This window comes from Peromyscus eremicus, chromosome 22 (assembly GCF_949786415.1).
Source record: "Peromyscus eremicus chromosome 22, PerEre_H2_v1, whole genome shotgun sequence".
NCBI lineage: Eukaryota > Metazoa > Chordata > Mammalia > Rodentia > Cricetidae > Peromyscus > Peromyscus eremicus.
This window is the reverse complement of record NC_081437.1, coordinates 10,155,227-10,162,164: the sequence shown is the minus strand read 5'-3', so window position 1 is coordinate 10,162,164 and position 6,938 is coordinate 10,155,227. Positions and strand designations below refer to the sequence as shown.

The 6,938-nt window shown below is 42.3% G+C and overlaps 1 long non-coding RNA gene across 1 annotated transcript; it reads right to left on the bottom strand.

The window, feature by feature from the left end:
* Window positions 1-4,986: 4,986 nt before the first annotated feature.
* Window positions 4,987-6,733, bottom strand: LOC131897533 (uncharacterized). The gene is made up of 3 exons (XR_009375718.1): window positions 6,411-6,733; window positions 5,997-6,040; window positions 4,987-5,487 (listed from the first exon to the last, which is right to left on the bottom strand). It is a non-coding gene; the product is annotated as an uncharacterized LOC131897533 (long non-coding RNA).
* Between the last annotated feature and the right edge of the window lie 205 nt (window positions 6,734-6,938).

The window sequence follows — 6,938 nt, the reverse complement described above, 5'->3', positions numbered from 1 at the left end:
TTCTCTTTGCAGTCTCGACCTCTCAAGTCTCTGAGGCTTACAGTTATATACCCGTGCAATAGCAATGCTCTGGTTAAAGCAAGGTCACCAGGCTTGAATTACCTCAGGGTCAAAAGGAGGGGCAATAAGATCCACACAAAGGAGAAGTAATTGCCAGCCATCATCTGCAACCCAAAAGGGAAGTGACTAATGGGGAATAGAATCAACTGAGGGCTAAATTCGGTTAATATCTGAGCAAGGGGGATTTTATGTGCTCCACCATATTCTTAGAAGTGGTGAGTTAAAGTGTTAGGAGTATTATCAATGATGAGTGAAAATAAAACTGCCTTATTTTCCTTTGGCCCCTTATCTGTCCAAGCTACCTTGGCTACTGCTTTCTGGCAGGGCTGAGGAGTGTACTTGGTGGTTGGGCAGCCTGAGTCAGCTTGATGGACCTATAAGTAAAGACCCTTTAGTTCTGAGTTAATAGTTAAAGGTAGATCTAAAACTAGAGATAAGACTTTGGAAAGGGGAACGTTAAGCTTAATTAGCACATCCACCAGGCCTTCTCAAACAGATAGTCTGGATGCTTAAGTCTGTTCTTAGAGAGTACAGAAGTATCTCTGATAAGATACTTTCGTCTGCCCAGGGATGGTCCTGGCCAGATGCTGCTAATGACGATAATGACAGAAAGGCCTGAAATTAGGGATCCTGGCTGCGTCATTGCACAGAAGGTTATCTAAATATTCCTTTAGTAGAGGGGAAATAGTGCCCAATGAATGGTGGAAAAGCTACAATAGCACACGAGAAATTCAGAGCAGAAAATGGCTAATCATCAGAAGCTAATATCACCAAGACTCCTTGAGCCTCAGCTTAACCTCTGGAAGGCCTTTGGCTTCTTCCAGGTACTACCTTGTCATAATCAGCTGAAATCCTACTTCGTAATATTATGGCTTGCAGCACATGGTGAGTTCCAGGAAAGCCAGGGCTATGTAGAGGCCTTACTTAAGAAAAAAAAAATTAAGTACATGTGTGTTTAATATATATTGCTTCCAACCCACTCTAATAAGTATATAACTCTACAACTCTCAATGGATCCTAACCATTTTTTCCTTACTAATGTATCTGAAAATATGAAACAGACATTGTGACCCTTCTTCTACACAATGGGAGATATTGTAGAAAAAGATAAATGGAACAGAGCTAAGAATGTAGCAGAGTTTTGTTGTCATTTGGAACAGATAGGCCAAGTAGAATCACTGAGCAAAGATTTGCAAGAGATGTAGACACCCAGGGGAGAGGAAAGAATTCCATACAGAAAGAACAGACAGTACCAAAGTCCTAGGGCAAGCACTTGCCTATTGGGAGATCAGCAAGGAAACTTTGCTGCCTGGAGCCAAGAGAACAGTTAAGTTCTAGGAAGTGAGATTAAGGAGTTCCTATCATGTGAAGCCTACAGATCATTGTTAGAACTTGGACTTTCCATGTTAAGTGAAATAGGGAGTCCTTCTGAGCAGAAAAGCAATGAGAGTTTGGAAGAGGCCTTAGTAAATGCAAGAAACCCAGCGAGGAGGCTAGTCTGTGAATTAGGGCAGCAAAGTACCAGTTGCTCAACCCACTGGAGAGTGGGAAGAATGGACAAAAGCTAGATAAAATTTAGAGTAGTGCTAAGAAGGCTCTTCAAAGGATAGGGTAGGGTTGGGAAGAAAAAGAATGAGTCAAAAATGATTCCAAGATTTCCGGCCTGAGCGAAGGATGTTGTTGTATCTGTGGAGAGGTTGGGGCAGAGGTTAATTTGGAGCAGGTTTGAATCAATATGAGAGGAAAAGAAGAGGAGCTGTCCAGACAAAGTACAGTGACCCTTAGACCCTTCTCAAGTGGCATCTGCACATTCAAGCAACTGTAGATGGTGAACATTTTGGAGGCAGAAGAACGAGTCTGTAAAGAAATCGTGCACGCTTTATTGTTCCCTAAAGAATGGGTCTGTAAAGAAATCGTGCACGCTTTATTGTTCCCTAAACAATACAGTAGGACAACGATTTGCACAGCGCTCACGTTGGATTGGGTATTGTATGTAATCTAGAAATGACTCAAACTGCGTAGAAGAATGTGCACCGGTTCTATTGAGACATTACCACTCTGGACACTAGACACAGAGCCTTGAACAGCCTTGGATTTTGACATTGTTTTGCAGGGAGAAGTCCTAAAACGAATGCCTTATAAATGCTGAGGGACACCGGCAGAGGCAACTCCCGGTGTTTATGAGCAAACGAGAAGATAAATAGAAGAGTGATTCCTAGAGGAAGTGAGGACAAGAAAAGGGTTGGTTTGAGAGGTCGAAATCATAGCACATGTGGAGAAAGTAGTCTTGATTTGGGTAGGGACCTCGGTGCTTTTACAAGTTGTAATTGATTTAAAATCTTTAGGTTTTTCAAAACCCAGGAGCATGAATTTGAACCATAAGGTTTGTTTGTTTGTTTGTTTGTTTGTTTTGTTGTTTAAGTAACCATGAGACCAGAGAGATGGTTCAATAAGCAAAGGTGTTTGCTGCCAAGTCTGGTGACCTAAATTCAGTCCCACATGGTAAAAGGAGAGAAGAGACTCCCAGAATTTGTCCTCTTCTACACATGCTCATATGTGTGTATGCGCACACAAAATGTGCTTTTAAAAAAACTATTGTATTTCTAAAACTGTATTCTAGAGGAATTTTAAAGGATTTTAGGAGTATTTATAATATTAAAAATATGCATATGTAGATTACTTTTTATGATTTTCTCTATCCTATTTCTACTGTGTCATTTAAGTTTGTCTTCATTTATACTTTAATATATAAAATAATCACTTTGCCAGGCGAGGTGGCACACACTTGAAATCCCAGCATTCAAGAAGCAAAAACAAGAGAAATGTTGCAAGTCTCTGAGGCCAGCCTGGTCCACACAGGAAGTGCTTCTGGGCTATCCAGAGCTACATAACAAGACTCTTGTCTCAAAGAAAAGAAAAGAAAAGAAAAGAAAAGAAAAGAAAAGAAAAGAAAAGAAAAGAAAAGAAAGAGAAGAGAAAAGGAAAGAAAAGAAAAGAAGAGGAAAGGAAAGGGAAGGGGGAGGGGAAGGGGAAAAGGAAAGGAAGAGAAAGGAAAGGAAAGGAAAGGAAAGGAAAGGAAAGGAAAGGAAAGGAAAGGAAAGGAAAGGGAAGGGAAGAAGGAAAGGAAAGGAAAGGGAGAGAAAGAAAAAGAGACCTGGGGTTTCAGCTCACTGTGGAGTACCTGTCTAGCATGATTGAGGACCCTGGATTCCATCTCTAGAAAATAAATTCCCTTGAGTTAGAGAAAGGAGGTGGATTTTTAAAAATAATTAGTAGTATGTTTTCAGATACGATTAATTTTTTTGCATTCATAAGATGAAAATCCAGCCTTTACAGGCACAAGAAAAGGCTTTGATTTCCTGCACAGTTGCTACCTGTTGTAAAGCCAACCTTGAGAACCAGGTCAGCTGTCCAGGCAAAGGCAAGGCTCTCTTACAATTTTTTCCATACAGAAAGCATAATAAAGCCTCCCAGTTTCATAATCACCATTCTAGTCCCCCAGATTATAATATACAGAATTATAATATACAGTAATGTGCCATCAATGCAAGGTAATGTATATTCATGGTCCCTATGAAAGCCTTTTTGAATAGTTTTATATCTAAGATGAAGTCCAAAATGGTATACTAAAAGCTGTGAGTATGAATATTTTAATACCAATATAAGATGTTTTTTTTGTTTTTAATATAAATTTATCCCAAAGTCAGTAAAAATATTTCTGTTACTTATCAATACTTAAAACACACATTTAATTGTTTCTGTGTGGGTTGGAAATCCAGGAGTAATGTGGCTGGGTAATTTGGGCTGGGACTCTCTCCTTAGATTATAGTCAGAAATGTTGGCTGGGGCTGCAGTTACCTGGGTGGGGCAGAGGGTCTACTTACTGACTGTTGCTTGTGGCTTACAGAAGACTTCAGTTCCCTTACTACACAAGCCTGTCCCCAGGACACCAATCTTAAATCACAAGTGGCTGGCCTTCCTCTCAATGAGCAAGAGAAATCCTGGTAGAAGCTTCAGTAACCTTCACACAGTCCATCATTTTGAATGTATCCTATGGGTTTAAAAGGCAATCCATATTCTGTGTAGGAAAGTCTATATAAAGGCACAGTAGCAGATGACCAGTATCAGGAGAGGGTCATGTAAGAAGCTGGCTATCACGGTACTATAAAACATCTACAGACACCCCTTGGCATATAAAGTATACTAATTAAGTAATGGCTTACTTAAGATATATTTGCATATAACTTTCAGTGACGTGCGTGTGTGTGTGTGTGTGTGTGTGTGTGTGTGTGTGTGTGTGTGTGTGTAGGTGAAGGTCAAAGTTCCATCTTGAGCGTTGTTCATAGTGTCTTCCACCTTTCATTTGAGGCAGAGTCTCTCATTTGCCTAGAACTTGTTCTGGGGGTAAAGGAGGTATAGGGTTTAGGTTTGAGGCATCCTTGGAGATTGAGCAGGAAGAAGGCAGAAGACACTGGGAACCTCTTAGCCATCCAGCAGACACTCATCAAGTCTGCACTGGGGGAGATGTGGCTGCAGTTATTTCAAGGCTTAGGATTGGATGAGATCACAGGGAGTGGGGTGAGGGGGACTGGACTGCAGAGGAGCTGAGGATGGAGACCAGCAGACTCCAGGGGTCCTCCCATCTCCATCTCCCACCTCACCACTGCTATGATTACAAGAGAATGCTAGCCATATCCAGATTTTTTTAAATGTGGGTGCTGGGTCTCGAACTCAGGCCCTCATGCTCGCAAGGCAAGCACTTTATTGGTTGAGCTACCCTCCAGAGGCCTTCTCGTGACCCTTAAAGTGTCCATGTTTTCATGCAAAGTTTTGTTTTCCTTGAACGACATACATAATTTGAACACAAAACTAAGTTGTTTCTGAGTAAGGAACGTTTCAGATGTTCATCAGACCTTCTCACCAATTCTCATCCCTTTCCTGTAAGACATAGCCGTAGTCTCTGTGACAGTCCCCCTCTGCCTTCCCCATACACCAGTCTCCTTGAAGGACCTTCTCAAGATTCTTGAAGGCACTGCTATAAACTTCCTCACACATGAGGACAAGCCTTGACGTCACTTTTTTTTTCAAGATTTATTTTTATTATGTATACAATTTATTTTTATTATATATACAGTGTTTTACCTGCAGGCCAAAAGAGGACACCAGATCCCATTACAGACAGTTTGAGCCACCATATGGTTGCTGGGAATTGAACTCAGGACCTCTGGAAAAGCAGCCGATGCTCTTAACCACTGAGCCATCTCTCTAACCCCTCGACATCACTTCTTAGATAACCTGAGGAGTCCCTCTCCTCCTCTTGTTCTTGGGTTATTCCTCAGAGCACTGTCACTTTGTCGATGTAGAGCACTTACTTCTGCATGCTCATTAGACGTCCTGATAAGTTAGTTCCTGATGGTGGTTCTCAACCTGGGGGTCACATATCAGATATTTACATTACAATTCATAACAGTCGTAAAATTGCAGTTATAAAGTAGCAATGAAATAATTAAATGGTTGGGGGTCACCACAACGTGAGGAACTGCATCAAAGGGTGGCAGCATTAGGAAGGTTGAGAACCACTGCGTTAGGATTTTCCCAATACTGAGACCATGTTTAAGTCCCTGGCGACTGAGCAGTGCCAGGCATAACCAGCTCCACAAATGCGTGCTGAGTGAAAACAAGGCCCGGGAGTTCCCGCCAGTTTTAGTGCACAGCAACACATTCTTCACCACTGTGTGGCAGCAAACTACAGAATTCCTGCCACCTTCCAGTTAGGCGGTCAGCCAGCATGAATATTCGCATGTTGTTGTGAGAATTCCCTTCCTGACAAGATGTGAATAACATCTGTTCCCTCTTCATAAGGTCCCAATGACAAACGAAAGGCCCTTTCACCCAAGTTCGGCTTGGGAACCAACGAGTTTGTTGGGCTTACTTACAAAGCATACGGTGCTCTGGCTGGTTTTGTCGCCTTGACACAGGCCTAGACGTATCTGGGAAGAAGAAATCTTGAGAAAATGCCTCCACAAGATTGGCCTGGTAGGCCAGTCTGTAAGATATTTTCCTCATTAATGATTGATGTGGGAGGTGCCACCCCGGGGCAGGTGGTCTTGGATGGTATAAGAAAAGCCAAACAAATCATGAGGAGCAAACTGTACCTTTACATCACAGTCCCTCATTGAAGGAAGTGGAGGCAGGAACTGAAGCAGAAGCTGTGGAGGAATGTCGACTTCCTTCAACGATGGACCATGATGTGAAATCATACCCTTTCTTTCCCGAGTGGCTTTTTTTGATCATGGTGTTTTATCACATCAATAGAAACCTTAATTAAGACAGCACGGGTAAGAGGCTACCTGCTGAAGTTCAGGTGACCTCACAGCTGCCACACTGGAAAATCTTCACCCAGCATGGTTGATGGCTTTTCCATGGCTGCATCGACAGAGCCCCCTGAGGTGTCTTCCCCTAGCCTACATAGTGTAGCATCTTCTAAGACCCACACAGGTAGGGCAGAATTGCATACGCATGGCTGGAGGAACAACTGGATTCTGAGATGATGGTCCAGTGAGCCATCCTACCTCCTCCTCCTATGAGAGAATAACAGGAGTCAACCAGCCAGATTGCGACAGACCCTTCCAAGCAGACCCAGCTAATCTGATAACGATGGCACCTGCTTTACTCAGAGCCTGCATTCCAGAACACTGGGTTTTAGGAGAGTGATAATATAGTGTGACCTCACAGTCAACGCTGTGTAGTTCTGTGTTGTTTGAATAAAGTTTTTTTTTTTTTCTAGAAATAGGTTTTACTGTGTAATCCATTCTGGCCTAAAACTCTTGATCCTTCCTCTGCCACACACATACTGAGATTATAGGCAGCCATTATAA